This window comes from Arvicanthis niloticus, chromosome 8 (assembly GCF_011762505.2).
Source record: "Arvicanthis niloticus isolate mArvNil1 chromosome 8, mArvNil1.pat.X, whole genome shotgun sequence".
NCBI classification, from domain to species: Eukaryota; Metazoa; Chordata; class Mammalia; order Rodentia; family Muridae; genus Arvicanthis; species Arvicanthis niloticus.
Window position 1 is genome coordinate 12,145,634 of NC_047665.1, and position 24,772 is coordinate 12,170,405.

General features: G+C 49.2%; 1 protein-coding gene across 10 annotated transcripts in view; it reads left to right on the forward strand.

The window, feature by feature from the left end:
• Positions 1 to 3,153: 3,153 nt before the first annotated feature.
• Positions 3,154 to 24,772, forward strand: part of Sema4d (semaphorin 4D) — a 99,855-nt gene continuing 78,236 nt past the window's right edge. For 7 of the 10 annotated variants that reach the window (XM_034510210.2, XM_076939037.1, XM_076939036.1 and 4 more), the window contains exon 1: positions 3,155 to 3,346. The gene's annotated coding sequence lies outside the window, so the exon portion shown is untranslated. Of the gene's footprint in view, positions 3,347 to 20,443; positions 20,659 to 24,772 lie in introns of those variants that run through there. The other 3 variants (XM_076939029.1, XM_076939034.1, XM_034510213.2) reach the window with 2 other exon arrangements.

A 24,772-nucleotide genomic window follows, 5' to 3' on the forward strand; every position in this document is an offset into this window, starting at 1 on the left:
AAATCTTATCTCTGGATTTAGCTTGCTTAGCGGGACAGAGAGGATGCCAGTGTTCTCACAGAAAAATGTAGAAAAATATTATATACATCTCTAAGAACTCAGCATTTCTGGGCAAATAATATGCTTGAAGTTAGTTAGAGGGAAGGGTAAGCTGGTCAGAGTGGAGGCAACCTTGGGTTCATTTTGTGATCATAAACATATACTCAAGACAATGACACGACATCGGCTGGAGAGATGGCTCAGTGGATAACCACTTGCTGTTCTTGCAAAGGGTTTGGTTCCCAGTCTCCATGGAGAACATTCACAAGCACTTGTAAAACTCCAGCTCCAGGAAACCTAACAGTCTCTGTTAGTCTCTGCAGACACTACATGCATGTGGTGGACATATATACATGCAGGCAAAACATGCATGTGCATAAAATAAAATCTTAAAAACAAAACCAAACCCCAAAATGCTAACAGCAATAAAAAGACAGACTAGAATTGGGGTCCCAGGCTTATCAAAAGGGGCTATAGACCTTACTACCTACCGTAGGCTGGACTTGCTGAAGAAGAGAGTTCCTTTTTTTCTGGCCCATTCCCTTTCAGTTGAATCTAGAACTGTGGGCCCCCGGACAGCCATGCCATGGTCTCTGCTGAACTCTGGACTGCCCTCTCTCATGGGCCTAAAAAGCCAGGGGAGGTCTCTCCCTTATTGATGACCCTTCAGCTGCAGTTCCCTCCAGCGCATTCTCTCCTGCCCAGACAGTGTGTCTGAGGTTAAGCTCCCATGGGGGCAGTTAGCTCAGAGATCACTCAGAATCTCTCTCAGTGGGAACAGGCCACTTTCATGTTTCATTTGCACCTTTATGTCCGGTTCTGCTGTTCATGCTCTAAGCAATTTGCAGTTACGTGCATCCCACTGCTGTATTCAGGGATTTTTCTGACCTGGAGGCTTCTAGTGTCTCTACTGCCTCCACCCTTCCCCTCAGGATGCTGTGGGCTGCCCAATATTCTAGATGTGCACCTCTGTGAAGAGTAAATGAGAGTCTCTTTCATCTCTGTAACACTTGCATTATTGTGCCTATATCCTAGGTGTATCTTCCTTCCTGGGATACAGGGTGCTGTTAAATAAGCCCAGGACTGACCTGTTCCTGTGGCACTGTAGTCCCCACGGGACAAAGACAGCGATGGATCAACACTCAGAATTGGAAAAGAGGCTGGAGACTCATCCTCTCTTTTTCTTTATAATGGTTACCATCACTGAACTGGGGCGCAGAGCTCAACAAGATTTACCCACTGTTCTCTGCCCACGGAAGCTTCTGCAGGATAGATCTACCTGTCAGTGCTGGCTCAGGGAACAGAATCGGCCAAGGCTGCTCACCTGTTTCTCTCATGGAGCTCTCTCATCAGAGAGCTGAGGCCCAAGGTCAACTTGGAAGCAGCAAGCCTCAAGCGGAGTTTTGACGGGTTCTAGGTTCAATGCATTCAGGAGCCACCCCCCAGAGCAGCGGTTCTCAACCTTCCTAATGCTGTGACCCTGTGATACAGGTCCTCATGTTGTGGTGGCTCCCCAACCATCAAATTATTTTTGTTGCTACTTCGGAACTGTAATTTTGCTACTGTTATGAATTGTAATGTAAATATCTGTGTTCTCCAATTGTCTTAGCTGACCACTGTGAAAGAGTTTTTTTGAATTCCAACCCCCTGCCCACGAAGGGTTCTCGACCCACAGGTTGAAAAATACTGCCCTAGAGCTAAAACAACCGACCCTCCTCTGTTTGATTCGACTGTCTTGGCCTTTAGGCAGCCTATTCTGCTCTCTGAGCAGCATTGGCAGGCAGACCTAACCTGCAGAAGCTTTCTGACTTTCTAGGACCTTCTATCCGTTAGGAGAGGCTTGCTCAGTTTAACTGCTGTCAGCTGCCAGCCTTCCCAACAGCCTCAACCCTGCTGGAAGCCCTTAAGGGCCTTCTGTAATTCAGGAAGCCATGGCTCTGCCTGGAGACTGGTCTTGATCCATTTGTGGGTACCTCTGGCAGGTTTATTTAGGAACTGGGTTTCCTTTTAGGGGGCACTGTGTCTCTGGGCAGCACTTTCCACCTGGCCAGTTACTGTGTGAACAGAAGGTTACTTCTCCCTTCAAGGGCAGAACAGGATATGACCTGTGGCTTTAGTGTGTGCAGTGTGTCATGTGTCATGATGTCAACCCAGGTGTTGTCCACTTAGTTTTAGGAGATGGGGTCCTTTACTGAAATCCGAGACTGACTTTGGTTAATTGAGGCAGGCTGGCTGGCCAGTGAACCCCATCCAGGGATCCACAAATATTCTCTACCTCAATACTGGGGTTACAAGAACGCGCCACTCTTTGGGGCTTTTTATTGTAGGTTCTGGGGCACCAATCTCAGAAAACATGTTAAGGACCTGGCTATGTCCCTACCCTCTGTACCAACTTTGGAAGGCTCAGAATTAGTTAGAAATGTATCCCAGAGGGAGCTACATACAGGAACCTTCGGTCCATAGGAAGCTGAGAAACCTTTAGCAAAGTCAGTGTACCACAGGAGCACTCACCATGCATTGAAAACCCCGAAGGATCTATCATAGATCACAAAGCTAAGAGCCCAGCATCTCTGGTGTCAACACTGGTGGCCTCAGAGCCTGAGGTGCAGGGGACTCTGGGGACCTGGAGGGGCAGGTTGGATCATTAGGAGACTGAAAGGAAGGAAGGCTCCTTTTGCTGAGACTCTCCTCTTTTTTCAAGAGACCAGGCTTGGGTAGTAAAGAGCCCCTGGGTCAAGACCTCTGGGCCTGGGGTGGGGCAGTGTGAGGGGTGGAAGGAAGAGAGAGAGGGAGGGAGGGAGAGAGAGAGAGAGAGAAAGAGAGAGAGGAAAGAAGGACGAGGGAACTGGGGAAAAGAGGAAGAGGCAGTGGAAGGTGGATGGGGAAGGAGAGGAAGGGAGGGAGAGAGGGAACAGGAGGGGAACAGGAGAAAAAGACTGGGGTAGGTGAAGACAGGGGCGGGGCGCAGGAGGGCAAGGAAGAAGGGAGAGAGGTTGGGGGTGAGAGGAGGGAGGAGGAGGAAGGGGGAGGGGCGAAGGGAGGGAAGAGACGGGAGGGGGAGGGGAGGAGGCGGGAAGGGAGGGAGAAGGGGTGGGGCCTGCGCGCTCGCCCCGCGCCCTCCTTCCCCACGCCGGCCTCCGCGCCCTCTCGCGCCGCAGCATCTCCGCGTCTCCCGACCTCCCCGGCTCAAGCTCCTGGCGCCGTCCGCCTCTGTCGTCGCTGCCACCAACGCCGCCGCCATTCTTGGCGCGGAGCTGGCTGGGCCGGCCCCCGCCAAGAGCCGCCGCGGGTCAGACGCGCGTTCCAGGTAAGCGACTGGGCCGGCGCGGGAGGAGCGCGCGCGGGGCTGGGCAGGTGCGCGGAGCGCGGCGAGCCCCCGCGGCAAACCTAGGAACCCTTTTGGAGCTTCTCTAGCGACCTCCTCGGGGTTCCTCTCCGAGCTTCCTCCCCAGATCCTCCTACACCGCTAGGACCTGGTCTGCATTTCCACCTGGATGCCCCCGGGCTCCCTCTGCGTTAGCACCGGGATCCTTCGGGTCCCCTCTGAGTCCCATCCGGATGCCTCAGCTCCCCTCTCCGTTTCCACCGCGTTTTCCGGACCCTCTCTGCAGTTCCACCCCAGCCCAGATCCCTCCCCTGCATCCCCTCCCTAGCTCCCGCCGGGGCCTGGCAGGCAGGTGGCTGGAGCAGGGACTCGGGACGCGCTGCCGATCGCGACTTGCACGGCCAGGCCCTGTGCGCTGAGACCCCCGGGTGTTGGCTCCTTGGGCTGCGCCTGCCAGGTCAGACCCGGTGCCCTTAGCCGGGCTCCCAGCCTCGGCCTAACCGGCTTCTATTTCGGTCTCCCAGGCCTTGGCTCGGGTGCACCGGATGTGGCGCGGTGCACTCAGACAGGTGCGGCTTGAGGGGTGGCCGTGGTAAGGTCGCCACCGCCGGACAGTGGGCGCCGCAAGGCCAGGGCTTCCCGGAAGATTCGGGCTGCGTTATTCTAGAACCGCCCGGAACCACAAGCTTTAGCTCGAGCTGCACCTGTTGCTGGCGCCTGATGATTTGCAGGGGGCTGGTTCTGTTGGGGCTCAGCCAGTTATGGCTTGGGGAAAGAAAAAAAAAAAAAAAAAACCCAAAACAAAACAGAGCTGAGCACGTAGCTCTCCTCTTTATCTATTCGGTGTAGCCTCTAGTCTCTCTGTGGTGCTAGGGAGTCTTGCTTCGAATGAAGCATGTGGTGAAAGGCCTGCCCCTAACATTCTGGGGCATTTACCACATGAACTTGCCCTGCTTTTGTTTTGAAAACCCTCACTGTTGAGCACAGCCCAGGCCCGTGGGTGGCCAACCTCTCACTGGACTCAGGGCCTGTAGCCAGCCATCTGACCCTGCTGTAGGTCTACCAGGCACTACCAAACGGAAGTTTTCCTTCCCAGGAGGGTGAAGTGACACCAGTGGCCTGTCACTTCATATGTGCCCCTGGCGTCCGACTTGTCTCTAGACTGCCCAGGCAGGGTTATTTGGGAATGTTTACAGTGTCCCAGAAGCAGGCAGCCTTGGGCAGTGGTGGGGGTAGATGCCGGTAGCGACCATAATGGCCTGATTGTCATTTTGAGCGTTGTGGCTGTCAGTGTGCATCACGTCAGAGCGATCATCTGTTGAGAAGCAGCATGGATAGGATGGTGAGTGGGGATGTTGGTGTGCTCAAGGTTTGTCTTTCCTGACCTTAAGACTCAGGTGTCTGGATGGTCCGCTCAGCAAGTAAACCAAAGAAATAAAAACATGTCGCCTCTACCAATTGTGGCTCTGCCATTCTCGCATGCTGTGCAGCTTGGAGCCAGGGCAAGAGTCAGAGGCTGCCTTCCTGTGATGGGCTTGTTTAAGTCTGTCTGTACTCTGCAGTGGAGCCACGAAGTCCCTCTGTCTGCAGACTCCAATGACTTGTGTCTAATAGTCTGCCTTACAGAGACTCCTCTCCGGTGGCTGGAGTTTGGGCAGGTGGTTGCCTGCCCTGGATTGAGGGTTGAGGTGTATGGTATGGACCATGCTGCCCCAGGGATCCAGTGGGTCTGGGGCCAGGGCAGTGTGTCTGGTGACATCATCCACTTGTGGACAGTTGCTTCTCTAGGTTGTCCTTTATGGATAGCGTCCAAAGAAGCCTTCCCCACCCCGAGCATGGTGTGTGGTGGGCCAGTGCTAGGGGATACGTGTTAATGGACAGCACGATCAATAATGCATCTCAAAGATCAATGGTTTTCTTCAGCCATTTGAGGTGCTTCTGGAGGGAGCCTGCCCTGGGAGAGCTAGGAAGGCTGAGGAGGGGGACAGTTTCCTTTAGCTTGATTCAGTTATATTTGGGGTGAGCCTAGAGTCAGAGACCCTGGGCTTGAGCTGGGACCTTTGTTACCCCCTCCAGGACGCGCGCGTGCGCACACACACACACACACACACACACGTCTGCAATATCCTAGAAGAGAATCTACAGTTTCCTCATTGTTACTATTTAAAGCAAACTGTTTAGAATTTGCTGGGTTCAGAGGACTTGGAAAAGGTCCCCCTCTGATTCCCTCAGGCTCTCTGTTCCCTTAGCTTCCAAGGAGCCATAGCGTGAGCATGGTGGTCATGCCAATGTGGTCTTGGGAAAAAGCACTTGCTAGCAGTTGCCAGCAGGGGGCAGATCCCCCTCCCTTGCTTTCTTCTTTTCTACCTCCCTCCCTACTTAAGATAGGGTCTCCATATGTAGCCCAGGTTGCTCTCTGACCGCCTATATCAGCCTCCTGAATGCTGGGATTACAGGTGTGGGCCAGCATATCCAATTTACTTCTCTCCAATGGTGATGATCCCAGAAGGACCACTAGATGGTGAGAGGTATTGGCTAGAGGTACCCATGAGATTTACCCAGGCTGAGGGGGAGGGTCCTTTTTGTTCTCTTGGCTAAGAGCCATCCCAGGCTTGGCAGCTGTAATATGGGCAGCCCATCTCTGCAATCTCAGTTGAAGACGTGGCTGTCCCTGGGTGACTCAGGGTGCGGCCCAGAGCTAGGCTGGTCAGGCAAGGTCTCATGCACGTGGCAGGAGAGGTTTGCTGGACCTCAGTGCAGTTCTTTTGCCCGGAGGACATGCAGAACGAAGTGGCATGGGTTTAACCTGGTCTGTCAAGGGGTGAGTTGCTGGGTTTCCCCCAGAACAGACACCAAGGAAGGGGAGTTGGGGGAAGAGCTAGGTGTGGCTATTTTGTTCTTGGGCACCTGGGATGCCACATCGTGGCACATCTGTTGCTGACCCTGGCCTGAACAGCAGCCCCACTTTTCTTCTTGCTGGGGGCTTGTAATTTGGTTTAAACTCTCACATACTGCCCGGGTTGCATATTTTCTCTGAATGGCTTCTAGGAGGCATTTAGAGATTGCAAACATCCCAAAGCCTCTAACAGGAGTTCCTGTCAGAGCTAGGCCGTGAGACAGCCATTTGCTATTTCAACAGTGGTATGAGGGCCTTCTTTATGACCACAGTGTGGTCATAAAGTGTGGCTGTTGTTACCATGGGTGCCCAGGACACTAAAGGGTGCTTGGGATCTGCGTTGGATCAGGGAGGGGCCTGGGTGAGCGTCCCTGGGCTCATTACTCTTTCCTGGCTTCTGTTGTGTACCTCTGAAAGTACTCCATAATTAAAAGTTAATAGTCGAGGGCTGTGTCGATTGCTTACATGAAGCAGCTGTGTAAGGGTTTACTCGACACTTCAACCTTTGGTGCAGTGCGTTGAATCATCCGGTTTACATAAGTGGGCACTTATGCACGGAAGTGGTCTCCTATGTGTATACAGACTGCACCGTTGTGTCTTTGAGGAGGCCCCCCATATGTTGGTAATGGTGGTAGGGGGGCATCTCATGGACCAGGGTCAGGCACTACCCTCAACTAGGGGACAAGGCCTAAGAGTAAGCAGTACACTGAAGTTAGTGGGAATGTGGGCACGGGGCCTGACTATCTGCTTGTATGTACCAATGTGTGTGAGTAAGTAACGGAGTCAGTGTGGAAGTCTGTGATAGTTGTGTGAGGATATCAGATGGACAGGGTAAAAGTGGAAGCCTCTGAATGGTGTGTGTGTGTGTTAGTGGAAGTATGAGCATGTGTTTAAACTTGTAGTGCAACCCGTGGTATGGAAGCATCTTCCATGTTTTCTTTGGCCACTTTTGCGTTGCCAGCATCACTGCTGTGGTGTTTGGGCCATTTTTAACTAAAGTAGGGGGTAGCCAGCTGGACAGTCCTGTGCTGAGGAGTTGATCTGGTAACTGATGACTGTTAGGTAACCAGCAGGCAAGTGGGGTACGCTGTGTGGCTACTCTGGAGAAAAGGAAAGCTGACAGCGCCGGCGGGGTGGAGTTGTGTGTAATTTAAACGTTATGAATTATTTATTTCTGGAATTTTCTATTCAGTGTTTTTGGACTGTAATTGACTGGAGACCGAAGCTTCAGAAAGCAAATGGCGCAGGACGTGCCTCTCTGTTGATCTCTCGTACGTCTCCGCTTTACCTCTGCACTGTGGCTCCAGAGGCTTATGTGATTCTTGGGTGTCAATGCGTGGAGCTTTTTAACGCTGAAGGTGCTTTACGGGCTGGCCTGTATGGTTGGTTTGCTCATCTCTTAGTGGATGTTTGGATTGTTTCCTGTTAAAGGGTGAGGGGTGAAAACTTTACAACAGAAGGGCAGATAGCCTGCAAAGAGAAGCACATGGACAGACAGCCAGTGTCATTAGTCACTGGAAGATACAAGCCAAGACCACCGTGGGACCCACCTCCCACTGGATTAGACTGGCTTTGATAAAGAGGGGTTGGGAGATAGCACCTGTTGGTAAGAACTTGGAGAAAGTGGAATGCTGGGACATGGACGGGGCAGGTAAGATGGTCTTTGGGGAAAAGGTATGGAACTTTCTTGGAAAGTTAAACAGATCCAAATTCCTTGTGATCCAACAATTCCACTTTTATGCCCATACCTAAAAGTAGGGACTAAACAAAGGCTTCACACAGGTTATAGCACCATTCACAAGGCAGTGGAAACAGCCCAGCTGTCTGAAGTGGGTAAGCCAGATGTGGTAGGTGCACCCATGGAATATCTTGAAACACTGGGCTAAGTAAAAGTAGCCACAGCTAAGACAATGTGACTCAAGATTCTTGTTTACAAAATGTCAGTACAGGCCAAGCCATAGGGCCAGAAACATCATCAGTCACCTGGGGTCAGGAGAGGGATGAGACGTGACTGCTTGATTTCCCAGGGCTTCTAGTTTTCTTTTGTTTTTAGTGCTGTGGATTTATGCCCTCCCCCGCCCCCACCTCCACCCCCATTTTGTATGCTAGGTGATAAAACATAATAACTGATGATGGTTGTGTAATAGTATGATTGCATCACAAGATGCTTTTAAAGGATAACGTGTGTGTGGTGCATGGTGCACGCCCCTCTGCATGCTTCTGTGGAAGCCAGGATAGGATATTTTCCTTTGTCTCTCTTTGCATTCTTGTCTTGAGACTGACTCTGTCACTAAACCAGAAGCCCACCATTTTGATTAGCTGGCTGGCCAGCAAGTTCTCAGGATTCCCATTTCCCATTTCAAAGTCCAGTCCTAAGATTTGTAGAACAAGCACTCTTACCTGCTAAGCTACCTCTCCAGCTCCCTGTGTGTATTTGGTCACAGTAAATAATACACAGAAGTGTCCCGTGCATTCTTAGACAAATCCTACTGTGGTTGTATGTTGTCTCCTATAGTCTGGGTCACTTTCTAGGGGAGGAATCTCAGGGTTTTTGTGGCGTCTGTTTGTGTGTGCTTGAGTGTGGCCTTTTGAAGAATCCGGTAGCATTTTTAATGACAGTTGTGTGGTTTTTCATCCCTCCATGCAGGAGATTCAGCAATTCATATGTGCTCAGTTGGCTTGTTAACACTTACTGCTGTCAATCTAACTATAAGTTATTCTAGTGGGATGTTGCAGTGAGGGATGGGGGAGACTCTAGTTCTGAGTCTCCCCTTAGTACCGGTGTTTGCTTCCTTTGAAGCGTGTCTGCTCAGGCTCATCGCTCACTTTGTTTGTTTGTTTTGTTTTTTTGAGGCCCACTTTCTCTGTGTTGCCCTGGCTGTCCTGGAATTCGCTCTGTAAACCAGGCTGGCCTCGAACACACGGAGATCTGAGTACTAGGATTAGAGGTGTGCACCACTGCCTGGCTTTGTTGTTCACGTTTAAACTGGATCATTTGTCTCATTTGAGTCGTAAGAGTTCTAGTTCCAAATTAGAATCTGTCAAGTATTTGTATTGTAAATATGTTTCCGTCTTTGTGTTTTTATCTTATTAGTGATATCTTTCAGAGGGCAGACTGCCCAACTCACAATTCTTTTTTTCTTATTAAGGAAGGCTCTCATGAAGCCCAAGCTGGCTTTGAACTCACTTATTGCTGAGGTTGGCTGTGAGCTCCTGACCCTGCTGTCTTGATCTCCCGAAAGCCAGGATTATAGGCTTGCACCTCTATGCCTGGCTTCAATGTATTGTTTTTGGATGTGGTGTTAATATGTGTTTTTCCTTTGCTTGGTCCCTCAGGGGCCAAAGGAGAGCATTGGAACTCCTAGAACTGCAGTTACAGGTGGTTGTGAGCTGCCTGGGAATCCAGGCCCTCTGCAAGAGCAGCAAGTGTCCTTAACCACTGGCCATTCCCTCTCCACCCCTGCCCCTTGTACCTTCTATGTTGCTGCCTGGAACCTTCAGGGAAGGCTCAGGTGGACATTTAATTTGTTGTTAAATATGATGTTAGTGAGATATTTTAGGCTGAGCTGCTCTAGTTGTCTTATGTTGGTGTCACATGGCCAGCAGTGTCTTAGGGGAAGGCAGGGCTTCTTTGGTTTCTGTTTCCAGGTTACAGTCTTTTGGAGGAAAAGTCAGAGCAGGAACTGAAGCAGGTGCCACAGAGAAATTCTGCTTGCTGGCTGGTGTCCTCAGCTAATTTTCCTCAGCCCAGGACCACCTACACAGGGAATGGTGCTGCCCACAGTGGGCTAGAATGATCTAGCCAAATCCTTACAGCCATGCCCCTGGGCCCATCTGTCCTGGGCAATCCCACAAGTGAGACTTTCTTTCCAGGAGACCCCAGACTATGTCAGGTTAAAGCTAACTCAAAAAAGTGTCTTTGGTGACGTTGTGAAAGTTTCCTCCATTGCTGCAAGGTTTTACCATAAATAGACGATGGAATTTCATCTGTGCTTTCTCTGTGTCTATGGAGCTGGCTGCGGTTCTGCTTACTTTGTAAATTTTTATATTAAAAAGCTTAGAGTGTTGAGTCAGCCTTGTATTTTTGTTTTCAGACATGCACTCCGCTCACTCCTGATGTATTCTAGTTACTGTTTTTCCTTTCAGTGTTGGGTTTGAACCTAGGACCTTCTACCTGCTTGGCAGGTACTGTAACACCACACTAGTGTCTGGCATCCTTTCTAGTCATTTGGAGACAAGGTCTTCCTAAGTTACTTGAACTGTGTTGCTCTTGAGCCTTTGACCCTGCCAAGTAGCTGGAGTTACAGGCCTGGTATTTGTATTACCTATTCTTTTTATATATTGTAATATCTCTCATAAATAGTGATGAATTTTAGTATTTCATGAGTGTCTGGAATTACCATGATACATATCTCTAAGTCTACTTTTTATGTACATGCCTATGAAGAAGTTTTTCTACATTAGACACAGTTAGAGATTAACAAAATTAAAAATAAAATCTACCCATTTCAGCACCTCATTGTATTGGCAGTTATCAGAATGTGGTCCTTGTCTTTCTCAAGGTTGCTTATTGTACTTGCATGTAGAAGGAACGCTCTCAGCTGGATGCTGACCACACCTGTAACCTCAGCATCCAAGAAACTGAGGCAGGGAGATGGCTGTGAATTTTGGCACATCACTGCCAGTGAGGATCATTCCTGAGTAAAGACACAGGGGCAGCTGTAGTAGTTAGTCAATAGCTGAAGCAACTGCAAAGTGGCTAACGGGAGGATACTGTATACAGTGTGGATACACTGCACAAAGGAATTCGGCCCCTGCTCCAAGAGCAGCCTACAGTATAAAGTTAGTGAGCCATTTATTCTGTAATTTTCCATGTCGTATTTCTAGGCTCTGGTTGAAGGTGGGTAATGGAAACCGTGGGAACCAGAACCACAGTTAAGAGAGAGTTTAAGATTTGTAGCACTCTTTGTGGGGCAAATGTTCTTGTGGGCTCAATATCATTTTTTTTCTCTTCAAAGTATGGATGTATTAGTGAAGCCACCAGAGTCTGAGGTTTTTCTTCTTGGTGAGGCTTTTAATAATGAAATTGATTTCTTGTTCTTAAGATGGTCTGTTTCTGCAAGGTTGGGTTCTGATAATTTAGATGATTTATTGTGGTAAAACGTGAAGACAGTCCCTTGTACCCTGGGAAAGATCCACTCTGGGAGTTTCAGTAAATGCCTGTCAGTGTGGAGTCATCACCTGATTCCCAGAATTCCATGTTTTCTTGGGCATGTTTGAAGTCAGTGCTGGCAGCCAGAAGTGGTTTTCTGTTCTTACAGAGGTTTCCAGGGTGTCAGGTGAACACAGCTGACAGTTTGTGGCACGGAGTCTGGCGCCTGCCACACTTATACTTACCTTAGCTGTAACCGAGGTGAGCCGTGGGTAGAAAAGGCCAGCAGGATATCTCAGTGGTAAAAGCCCTTGCCATGCAGGCGTGATGACCCGAGTTCCTCCCTGGAACCCAAGGTGGATAGAGAGTTGACTCCTGACATCTCCTGACCTCCACATGGTCATTGTGGGACACAACACACACACACATACACATACATACACACACACACACACACAGAGAGAGAGAGAGAGAGAGAGAGAGAGAGAGAGAGAGAGAGAAATAATTTCTTTTTAAAAAGACTTCATTTCTGAGCACTGACTTGTAGGGTGGGGTCAGAAGTGGGCATCAGGAACAGGTAAGAACAATCCTGTGGTTCATGGTGGCTTTTGTTTGTGACATGCCCAGGGCTTTCCCACCGTACCCCTCAACCTGGCCCAGCTCTTCCCTTTACAGCTGAAGACCTTGACAACTGACAGCATAGGAAACTTATTCTTGGGGTCTCTCAGCCAGGAAGTAGAGAGACGGAGGTTTTCACCAGGCCACTAAGCATGCCAGCCACGTGTCGGTGTCATTCCTCAGTTGCCAAACCCCTTGTTTTTTGAGACAGGGTCTCTCCCTGGCCAGGGGGCTTGCCAGAGTAAACCAGATTGACTGGCCAGCAAGCCTGAGGGATCCATCTGGGTCCACCTCCCCAGTGCTAGGTTTACAAGCACAAGCCACTGTACCCCGGTTTTTGTGACACGGGGTTCTGGGGGTGGCACTTAGGTCCTTGTGTTTACAAAGCAAGCACTTTCCCAATCGTCTCCACAGGCCCCCCCATTGCATTTTACTTTTAAAAAAAAAAAAGTTTTTATCCTGTGTTGAAAAACACTGCCTCAGTGTGGCGGGTAGACAGGTTCTGCATAGAGTTAGCATGCTTTGTCTGGGTACAAGTTTCTGATTTCTATGGTATCTCACTATGACCAAGCTCCTTCACCCGGTTTCCTCCACATCTGGCTTATCCTTAGGCCATCAGGTACCTCAGACACCCAGAGCCTCCAGCAGAATTCAAGCTATTGCAGACTGGTGCTTGAATCATGCTCCAGAAAGTGGGTCACAGCAGAGCTCTGAGCAGGCAGAATTGGATCTCTGCTTGTGTTTGAAGGCAGAGGGCAGCCAGCGGCTTAGGTTTCAAGTGTGGAATCTGGAGAAATCACCAGCTCCCTCCTCCCGCTTCTGTGAGCTTTGTCTATCATGTCTGGCAAGGAAAAGATCATCCATCCCCAGGGCACTGTCAGGATGGCTTGCTCTCCCCACAGCTGGGCCCAACCAGGGAGGTGGTCAGAGCCAGTCTTTAAAGTAGATACCCATCTCTGAAGAGCCTGTCGGGGGTTACAGATTCCCATTTATATACAAAGTAACATCCTGTGACTCCGTGAGCCTGCGGACTGTGGATTTTATTTCAGCAGTAAAAAGCTGTTGTGTGAAATGAGCAGAGTCATTTCTGCAGAGCGCTTGGAAGGCACAGCCCAGACATCTCACTGTGGACATGGTGCGGGACTCAGGCTGGGGAGGTGCTCAGTGTGAGCTGGAAGACTTGAGTTTGCTCCCTAGAACCACATAAAAAAAGGTCCCCTGGAGGAGCGATGGATGCAGGTGGCCCCAGAGCTCACTGGCCAGCCAGCCTAGCCTAATAGATGACTCTCAGGTCCCAGTGAGATACTTTGTCTCAAAACACAGTTTGAACAATCTGGCCAGTTGCAATGGCTTAGCTAATAAAGGTACTTACTACCAGGCCCAATGACCTGAGTTCCTTCCCGGGACCCACATGGTGGAAGGAGAGAACTGACTTCGGAACCATATCCTCTGCCGTCTACACACTAATAGATAAACAAAATGTAGAATTAATTAATTAATTAATTAATTAAAAGATGGTAGAAACTTAGGAATGACACCTAAGTTGACTTTTTTTTTTTTTTGGTTTTTTGAGACAGGGTTTCTCTGTATAGCCCTGGCTGTCCTGGAACTCACTCTGTAGACCAGGCTGGCCTCGAACTCAGAAATCCGCCTGCCTCTGCCTCCCAAGTACTGGGATTAAAGGCGTGCGCCACCACCGCCCGGCCCTAAATTGACCTTTAAATCCCGTCTCTCTCCAGTACACATACATGTATGTGCACACACACATACATACACACATGCACAAATACATACATACTTGGGGGGGCTTGAAATAATGGGGCACAGAGGGCTTGGGTGTGTGCTGTCCTCTATTTCAGGGGACAACCTGCAGAGACCTTATCTCCAGAGTACATGCTAGTGTCACTAGGGTGTTTCTGCCTAGATTATTTGGGTCCGGACTATTCTGGAGCATTTTCTCACGCTTATGTTGTAGCTGCTAACGATGGAAAGAGTCTTTCCATTCTCCAGCCTGAGTGCTGTACTCACTGGTGTCAGCCTCCCCTTTGCAATGAGCTGAGGACCTCTTTGTTGCTTCAGGACACAGAGCTCAGCTCTGTGTCACACAAGTCATTTGTAGTGGCTTCTCCCCTGGGTACTAAGTGGAAGGGGTACATCCTCACAGGGGTGAGCTGCAGTGCTGGGGACCATGTCTTCCAGGTGCAGTGGGAGGTCACAGGCATTTGCAGCTGCATCTGGCTTTTCACACGGGTGCTGGGGCACCTGGACTAGGCTCTCATGCTCGAGCTTCAAGTAGTTTACCAACCGAGCCGTCTCTCCAGCCCACTGCTTGTTCAGAGCTGACATGAAGGGCAGATTTCATGGTCAAGACTTTGTCCTTATGGTTGTCCTCTACCTGAAGAGTGACTGGATGTAGCTGGTCCTCAGAGTCTCCTCTGTAAACCTGTCCCAGGGGAACAGTAAGTACCAGGCAGGCACACGTGACCTGCAAACTGCGGTGCTTGCTGATCACTGACTGTCGTAAGCTCATGAGAGGCATGGTCCCTGACCTGGAAGGGCCATGCTGTCCTCCTCAAGCATAACGAGCAGCCATTCAGCCCATAGCCTCCCATGGCTTTACGGTGAGTCCCCTGGCCCTTCCTCAAAGTCTCCGGACCCTTCATCAAAGTGCTGTTGTCCGGTATTGGACTCTACAGATAGCTCAGCAGGAAAGAGCACTTTCTGCTCTTGCCAAGGACCAGAGTTCTGTTCGTTGCACCACAGGTTTGGTGGCTCACAACCAACTATGTGATGGTTTATACATGCTGGGCCCAGGGAGTGGCACTATTAGGAGGTGTGGCCTTGCTGGAGTAGGTGTGGTCTTGTTGGAGTAGGTGTGTCACTGTGGGCGTGGGCTTAAAGACCCTCCCCCTAGCTGCCTAGAAGTCAGTCTTCCACTAGCCACCTTCAGATGAAGATGCAGAACTCTCAGCTCTGCCTGCATCATGCCTGCCTGGCTGCTGCTATGCTTCCATCTTGATGGTAACGGACTGAACCTCTGAACCTGTAAGCCAGCCCCAATCAAATGTTGTCCCTTGTAAGATTTGCCTTGGTCATTGTGTCTAGTCACAGCAGTAAAATCCTAAGACAACCTATAACTCCAGCTCCAGGATATATGACACTTCTTCTAACCTTGAAATGTACCCACACATATGTGTACACACCCATACATACACATAATTGATTTAAAACTAAACATAAAATCTAAATAAGGGGCGAGGGGCAGAACAGCAATAGGTTGTGGAAATCCTGCTGCTGACATCTGCTCATCCCTTGCCTTCATCTCCCCGTCTTCTCTCTCCGCCCAGATATTTGTAGACTTACCCTTAGAGTGCAGCTGGTGTCACAGCCAAATATTGCCATGCATAAACACAGCCCAGTGCGAGGTACCCTGATTCAAGGTGAGCATTGGGGGTCACATGGGCTGACCTCACTACCTACAGTCCTGGAGGTTGGGTCTTTCTGTGTAACCAAAACTAGCCCGGAGTGCACAATCTCCTGCCCTGCCTGCGCAGTGCTGGGATTGCATGTGTGTGTGCCCCGCTATATATTTCAAATCCTGTGGCATGACCCTGATGTGTCTATGGGGCATCTGCCTGCCTGTGTCACTTTGCTGAGTACACAGAGAGCTTTTGCTCACTTTGCTGTCTCTTGCAAGTTGGGATCCCTAACAAAAATCTCTGAAATACCCCAACTTCTGAAACTTCGAAGTGTCTGCATGACAGCACAAACAGAACCCACAGCAGAGAACCCAGATGTGTGTTTAAAGTTCATTTTATATTCAGGTGTGGTCCCATCCACAAGATAATCTCATGAAGGTTATGTGGTGGTCCACAGTAGAAAGACTATCTGAAACTGAAGCAAGCCCCAAGCATGTGAGTATGCACATGCATGTGTGTGCGTGTGGAAACAGGAGACAGCCTCATTTCTCGGGTGCCATCCACTGTGACTTTGAGCTTCTCGAGTCTTCTTAGCTTCCCCAGGGAGAGACTGTTTCAGTTTGGTGAGGATAACTTCCCATCATAGCTCCGGCCACTCTCATCCATCTCTCCTAGCCTTGCTTGGTGATGGTGTCTTAGTTTCTCTTTCTGTTGTGTTCAAATACTTCAACAAAAGCAACTCGAGGGAGCTGGAGAGATGGCTCAGCGGTTAAGAGCACTGACTGCTCTTCCAGAGGTCCTGAGTTCAATTCCCAGCAACCACATGGTGGCTCACAACCATCTGTAATGGGATCCAGTGCCCTCTTTTGCTGCATCTGAAGACAACTACAGTGTACTCATGTAAATAAAATAAATCTTAAAACAACAACAACTTGAAAGAGAATGGGTTTGTTTTACCTTAACTTTCAAGGTAATAGTTGATTATAGTGAAAAATTTGGGGTAAGAGGCACTTCAAACAACTGGTCACATCCTAGCCACAATCAGAACAGATTGTCTCAGATCACTGTCTCCATTTTATACAGTTCAGGGAATGCACGCCCTACCCCCATTAAGATGGTCATGCCAATTCAATTAATGTAATCAAGATAAGTCCCCCACAGTACATAGAGGTCTGTCTCCTCTGCTTGGTCAAGTGGACCACACTAACCATCTCACATGGGGACTCTTGGGTTCTGAAGCAGAAATGAGCAGTTTGTGAGTGTAGTGACATGTGGGATGTCACTTGCCTTCGTGACTGAGACCAGAGTAGAGGCAGCATCTCTATGTGGTGAAGGAGAGGGAGGTGCTGTGGTGCAGATACTGGGTAGGAGGTGTGAGGCGTGAGCTCACAGGAGACCCTCCGTAGGCTGCAGGGAAGAAGGCTCATTTTGCATCATGCTGCATGTGGACACTGACCTCAAAGACAGTGTCCCTTTCCTTTAAGAGTCTCCCGTGACCACTGTGACAGAGCACTCCAACTGAAGGGTCAGGTGATTTGTCATTGCTGTTGTAGTTCTGCAGGCAAGGGTAACGTGTGAGCAGGGCTGCGAACTGTCTCGTCTGCCATCATCACGTGACCTCAGGTATTGCTGGTTGACTAAACCACTGCCATCTCTGCCTTGTCACATGGCCACCTCATATGTCTCTTTTTTGTATATAATAATGATAGTTGTCTGGCCTTAAGACCCATCCAGATGTCCCACTTTGAGATCTTTCACCAAGTCACATCTGCAAAAACCCTTTCAGAAAGGTCTTTTGGTAAGGTCACACTCACTCATGATCATGGGCCTTTTGGGGCTGGGCTTCAGATGGGTGACCTGGGAAGTGGGAACAGGGCCTAGCTCAGGCCATGGTGGGTAGTCACCCACCCTGGGATTCTTTCCAGTGGAGTTTTATCTGCAGGAAAATGGAAACCTCAGCTCCTCTTGCCGGAGTGGGAAGCTGTGGAAACAAAAAAAAAAAATAAAAAAATAAAGAAATAAAAACCGAGGTCAGCGTTTCTCCCCGTTGATGGGGTCTCTTTTTGCAAAGTTCTCGTGGAATCTGGTGTGAACAGGAAGCAAGAGGCACTGAGTCACTTCTCCTTTATTTTTTTATGGTGTTTTTTTTTATTGTTTTAGGAAAAGGAGAAAGAAAGCAAAGAGCTTCCTCTCTGATCTGGGTCCTTGCCATTAACAGCTTGCTTTTCTGACATTTCCCCCCCTTTGCTACCGTTTTCAGACGTGTGTCTGCTCCTGATTGATGCACGTGCACACACACATGTCCCCAGATTCCTGCTCCCACTGTAGTGCTTTCTGCCACTCCTTCTCTTTGCTTACCGCTCTGCCATAGACACGTAGGTTCTGTGTCATGCTGGGCAGCAGTGCCTGGCCTTCAGGGGGCGTGTTGCACGCACCCCAACTCTGTTGGCTCATAGTGGGTGTCCTCCCAATCTGCTGCTTCCCTGGCTGTTTTTCTTGGGTGCATTTTGCTCTTCAGGCATTGCTAAGTGAGGTTGGCTGTCTCCGTGACATGGGGTGGCTTCCTGGGAATGGTAGAGCCTCCTAAAGTGGCTTCTGTGGTAGGGTGGCTAGTCCTGTGCCTGTGTGTTTGTGAGCATATATGTGTGTGTATATGCTGTGCATCGGTCAGCGTGTATGTGTGGGGACACATGTGTGCATGTTTGTGTAGCAGTGTGAGCGTGTACATGCAAACGTGCATGCCTGTGAGCACCTATTTGCACACATGCACATGTATATTTATTTACAGACTCTGTATATTTGGCAGACTCTGTTCATTAGGAGGCTCAGTCCACTCATTTTGTAGAAGTCTGTTCTTGACCCAGAGCCAAAAATCCACCCTTGCTGTTCTCTGGTGACGCTAGCCTATCTGAAGAGGATGCAGGGGCATTCAGCCTGATACCACAGATTGTGTCTGAGTTTCTCTGGGAGTCAGCTGTTCAGCTGTCTGGTCATGACCCAGCCAGATTCTGTATATGTTCCCAGATAGTTTCCACCCATTTCCTTTCCTGGGGGACTGTGTTCTCTGCTCATGGGAACTTCCTGCATAGTCATGTTCTGCTCCAAAGGGATCCAGAGTCGTGGTGGCCTGGGCAGACTTTAAGGTCCAGGTAGATGTCCTGCCTAGCTCATGTAGGAGGTTTGAGCAAAGAGGACAAGAACAGGGAGTTGGCCTGCTCTGGAAGCCTGTCCCAGGAGCAGGCAGAGCTCCATATTCATACCCATAAGTCACCGGGCCAGCAAGGCATGGATGCAGGTTGCTAGCTGACCGCTTGGCATGGTCACCCACTGGGGCTCTTGTAGGGTGAGCCTCACTCACACTTTGCCGGACTGTTCACGTCACTGGACAGTGCTTCGTGGCCGTCTCGCAGCTGGTGTTCCGTTCAGGGGCCAATAACTGCCTCTGGTCATGAGTAACTCCTTCGCTGTCGCTTCAAGTGAATCCTTTTATCCTTCTCCAGACATGGCTTCATTTTTCTGACCAGAGCGCCAGGGCTGTGCACACCAGGGGCATTCAGCAGAGAGCCACTCACTGAGCTTGGCTATTCTGTTTCCTTTTTCTGGGGTAAATGTTTATGTAAGTTGCAGTCTTTCCTCCTGTTGAGAGCTGCTGAAGCCAGCCTCCTGCTCCCTGGCGTGCTCTTATCTGACCTTTATACTGGATGGTTCATCCAACCATAAATAATCCCCTTGAAACACAGAGAGCCTGGTGTGCTGGCATCTGCAGAGGCTGGGAGAGGAGCTGCCAGGGGAACAGAGGGCTGAGTGGAGGGAGGTGGGGAGAGGGTGCCAGGACTGATGGAGGAGGGGCTTCTTCCGCCTCCTTTCCCATTGGGCCTGAGTTGGGGGAAGAGTAATTAGATGATAATGAATGAACCAGTGAGTGGGAGGAGCTGGTCGTGAGGACTGGCAGGGAGGACTCAGTGTTACCAGAGTGAAGAGGGGGAGGTTTGGGCCTCTGTACCAGGACTGTGAACAGGTGGCTCTCAACATCAGGCTTTTGCCTATAGACTGGAGTCAGCCTGTGTTCTGTGTCCTTCCCGAGTCAGGCTCACAGACAATGCCACAGAACTTTGGGGTCTGGAAGGCCTGTCCTAACCCATAGGCATCTTAGGGTGCAGGCCTCAGGGTTCCCTGTTTCCCTGTCTCTAGGGCTTCCTGCCAAGCCTTAACTTAGCTGTTTCTCAGGAAGCCAGGTCTTTCTGGGTAGTCTGGGGTTGGTTGAGGTTTGTGGCTAGCCCATCTTCTGCCTGAAGGTTCTGAGAAGCTGGCAGGGCCACTGGAGATTTAGAACCACTCACTGTCCATAGTGTCTCACCCTCAGGTCCTGAAGCAAGAGCCTCTGTTCTTGGAGTTACTTTCTGGTACTTTCAAAGGCAGGATACCCACCTCTGACTTAAAACCAGAATCGATGGCTTTAGCGATTGGCTTCTCACTGAAGGAAGGTTTACCTATAAGCATGTGGCAGTTAGGGGACAAGCTCATCTCACCAATTCCTGTTCTTCAAGGGTCAGGAGAGGCCTGAGGGCTATGGCTTTATCACACACATGCCTGAACCTTTGCCCTGGACTAGGATGCTCTGGGAATTGTCCAACTTTGAAGGTACAAAAGTGTAGCCACTTAAGAAGGCCATGCATGGTGTCTGAAGCTCCTTGGTTTCCATGGACAGCTTCAGTGTGTCTGATCTTGAAAAAAAGAACAGCAGCTTGAGACGAGATTTATGGAACTGACTTACCAGATTCTTGTATTGCTGTATACAGAGAAAGATGGCTGGCGACCAGGAGTGGGGAGGAGCAGATCTGTTTATGTTTATGTGTCCTGTGTAATCTTGCAGATGCTCTTATTTGTATTAAAATGCAAGTGATTTCTTAACCTACCCTCAGACACGCAGCGGAAGCGAAGGTTCCTCAGTGCTGACGTGCCGGAACACTGATGCTGCGGGCTGAGTTTATCCCCAGGGTTTATTGACACCAGGTGTCTAGAAGCTGTGGTTTCATCTGGACATCATTGGAGTGAGGTTTCTTGGAAACCAGCGAGGCACAGTGTGGCATGGAGGAGGGGACACTTGTGTACAGAACCTGGTACCCATGTGACACCAGTATGGCTGGAGGAGCCATTGGGACAGAGGCCATTTTCTCATCCCCGTGGAACCCTAAGTAATTCTATGGATGTGAGTATGAACCCCCATTATTTATTTACTTATTTACCTATCTATTTACTTACTTCTTTTCTGGGCGGTACCCAGGAAGTCCATGAGTAAGAGGATCTGACTCTGTATGTGTGTTGTATATGTGTGTTGTATGTGTGTACACATATGTATATGTGTTTTCATGTATGTGCATGTGTGGTATGTGGATGTAGAGGCCTGAGTTTGCTTCAGGAATCATTCTAGAATTATCTTTCACCTTCCTTGTTGAAGCAGGGTGTCTCAACCAAACTCAGAGTGTCTGGGGGTCTCATCTGTGCCTTCTGAAGCAAGAATTACAAGTGGGCTGCAGTGTCCTCAGCATTTACATGAACTCTGGGGATCCGATCTTCAGACCTCGTGCATATGAAACAAACTTTAAGGCCCCTCATTGGCCCTTAGGTCCATCATTTGTAACTGAAAGATGGGCCTTTAGACTCCACATTCATTTCTTTTTGAGGCCATGGTCAGCAGCACCTCAAGATACAGTGCTAGTATCTCCACTTACAGTGGGGGTATGGCTGAAGATTCACTGATGTACCGAGCTGTGTACCCAACAGCTGTTTGTTAGCAGTGCACATGTACCCACAACAGACTTTAAGTGTAACTCAGCCACAGTAAGAGTTTAATAACAAGCTCGTCTGTGCTGCACACTCGCAATTCCAATGACTAGGGTATGTGAGATGGGAGGATGGGTGGAGGATGGATGGATGATGAGATGGGAGGATGGATGGAGGATGAGATGGGAGGATGGATGAAAGGATGAGATGGGAGGATGGATAGAGGATGAGATGGGAGGATGGATGGAGGATGAGATGGGAGGATGGATGGAGGATGAGATGGGAGGATGGATGGAGGATGAGATGGGAGGATGGATGAAAGGATGAGATGGGAGGATGAGATGGGAGAATTACAATTTCAGGGCCTGCCTAGGCTACTTAGGATGATCTCTCTCTCTCTCTCTCTCTCTCTCTCTCTCTCTCTCTCTCTCTAACTGTACAGTAGATCTGAGAAATCTTAGCATATCTTATGTCTTCCTGTAGGTTGAAAGTACACACCCTTTCTCTTAAAAGAAGCATTTCCCGGGGCTTATCTTTGGAGATCCAAATTCCCACAACCCACTCTCCTATGCTGTAGAGTCATTACTAAATACAATAGGAGTTACTGGGACGCCTCTGAGGCTCAGGCAGTCAGGCTGACAAGTGAGACAGTGTCGAGTGGATAACACACATGGTGGATACAGTGGGCAAGAGGATGCAGAGCCAATCAGGATGGGGCAAGGCGATGAAGCGTTGTGTGTGCATGTGTGAGTGTGTTCTACAAAGAACATCGAACAGTGACAAACCTAGAACAAGTCCTGTGGGTATTTTTGGACTGTGATTGATGGTAGGTAAGTGAAACTGTAAGATTAGGTGTCGGGTGACAGGGCTATTGTGTGACCAAGAATGTGAGCTGCACACCCAGCGCCCGCCCGGGATGTGTTATATTACACTCCGGTTGCCTTTCTCTCTGGAGGGTGAAAGGCATGATTCCTTGAAATTCCAGAGGAGTAGATGGATGGTCTGAGGTCTCCGTTTTCCCAGTAATTGCAGGATTCAGGCGCTCTGCCTTGCCTTTGGACCTCAGTCATGTATGGAGCAAACATAGACTCTGAATGCTGTGTAAACACTCTGGTCTGCAGCCCGTGATATCTACAGGGCTGTCAGGAACCGCTTCAAAATTTTTGACTCTTTTGAACTCCTTTTACTGCTTCTTTATTAATTTTTTTTACTTGAGAAACTCTTTTAGTTGTTTTTACACTTTATTTTTTAATCTACATACAATTTTGTAAATTTTTTCCTTTTGGTATAGCATGCTTACACACACACCCATGTATGCATGCTTATATGTGTGCAGACTTGTGTGTGTTAGGGTACATGTGCAGATATGGAGGCCTGGGTATGTGGGTTTTTTTTTTTAATGTACATATTGAAGCCCAATCTCTCACAGGACCTAAAGCTTGCTGTTTTGGCTGCATGAGCATGTGGCCCTGAGTTTGGATCCTCGAATCCCAAGAGCCAGGTGTGCAGCATACACCCGTGACCCTAGCTCTGGTTGTGGAGATGAGAAGATTTGAGGGCTGCCTCACTGGCTAATTTGCCCAGGCAATTGGTGAGAGACCCCGTCTGAAAACAGACAGCAGCAAAACAAAAGCAAATGGGTAAATACATATGGATGCCAGCAAGATGGCTCGGTGGGTAAAAGCGTGGGCCATGCAAGTCTGATGAGCTGAGTTCATTCTGAGAACCCACACATCTGTAATCCCAGCACTCCTATGGCAGGACAGACAGTGGAGGCAGGAGGATTGCCCACACATCTGTAATCCCAGCTCTCCTATGGCAGGACAGACAGTGGAGGCAGGAGGATTGGTGGTTGGATGCTTGGAGTACATAGTGGGAGAGAAACAACCAGAGAGGCTCCTCCCCAAAAGGTAAAGAGATGAAAGGATGGGAGCCGTGATAGATGCTCCCCCCCCCCATAATAAATAACATTATGTAAAGCCATGATGCTGGCCTATGTTCTCACGCGTGTACCTGTGGGCATGAGTACATACCTATACAGGTGCGCGCGCACACACACACACATTTTTTTAATTAGAGAAGATCCATTTTCGATATAAGCTCTTATCACAGTTTATCTATACAAATTTATTTCCAAGGGTGCCATATTGTTTTGTTCTGGTGACATTCACAGCCCCCAGAATAAAATTTTAAGATATATTGGTCAAATTGGTGGAATCATTTCATTCTTTTTCATCATCTCCCTTTGTTTCTGAGATTAACACACTGGAGATGATTGCTGTGCTGTCTGGGTAACGTCATCCTCGTTGTTCCCCCCCCCCCCCCCATTGCTGAGTACAGACTATATACAGTCATCGTTAGTTACTTCTTCCTATAGTATGGGATAGGCTTTTCCAATCAAATTGCCGGTGACCTTAAGATGTCTTTTTCTGGGGGTTTTCATTACGTCTTCAATTTCCTTAGTGTTTACAGTATTGTTGAGGCTGCCTGTCATCTTGGGTGAGTTTGGGTTGTTTTCAGTTACTAAAGAATTGGGTGTTTTCTTCCAAACCAGGCATTGCATGTTTATGGTTGTTTACAGGCTTTTTCTGTTAGTGTCTGTGGGGTCTGTGATGGTGACTCCTCTTTTTTTGCCGATGGTAGGAGTTGGACATTTGTTCACATATTATGGATTTTGGGACTAGTGTAGTTATCTCTTGCCTCATGCCCAGGGGGGCATCTCCACTGTCTCCTCTTCGGGGAATAGCCAGTGGGGTGTGTTAGCGTGAACACCAAGGCTCTGCAGCCCAGGTGGCAGGTGGTGCCAGAACTAGCCAATTAACACACAAACACTCTAGTGACCTTCGAATCTATCTGCAATGTCTCCAGAAGGGCCAGCTTGCTACCTGGGAGCAGTCCCAGAGGATAACTGAGTTGGCTTAATTCCACAGGGAGAGGAAATTTGTAGACGAGAGACTGGATGAGCTTGTCACTCCTCTGCGAGGGCTCTCTGGGTGACTGTTCCGAGGAAGAAATTCACTGGTGTTCATAAAAGCTGCTTGTTGGCTTGAAAAGCCCAGACAAGCCTGCCAAATGGAGCGAGGCAGGAGAGGAAGACAAGAATCATAGGCCCTTGGAAGGAAGGCTTATTCTCCAGAATCTGGCTGGGAGTTAGAAGCTGGATCAAGACAGAAAAAAACAAAAAAAACAAAAACAGTGTTGCCTACAGAAATAGTGCTTGTCTTTTTGATGGCATCCCAAACAAGGATGTTAAAAAACAGCTAGCTAAGAGGGCTGAGAGGGTGGCTCAGTAGGTAGAGAGCTTGCCTAACAGGCACAGGCGCAGGGTTTAATCCTCCAGCGCCGTGTGAATCAAGTGTGGTGCCACACACCTGCAATCCCAGCACTCCGGAGGGGAAGACATGAGGACCAGGGAGTTCACAATTACCTTCAACATAGAGTGAGTGTGAGCACAGTCTGTCTTAGAAAACAAGCCAGCTGTGCCTACGCAGGCCAGAATGCTTGCATTTGCCCATGGCAGCATGCCTCTTCCATCCCTG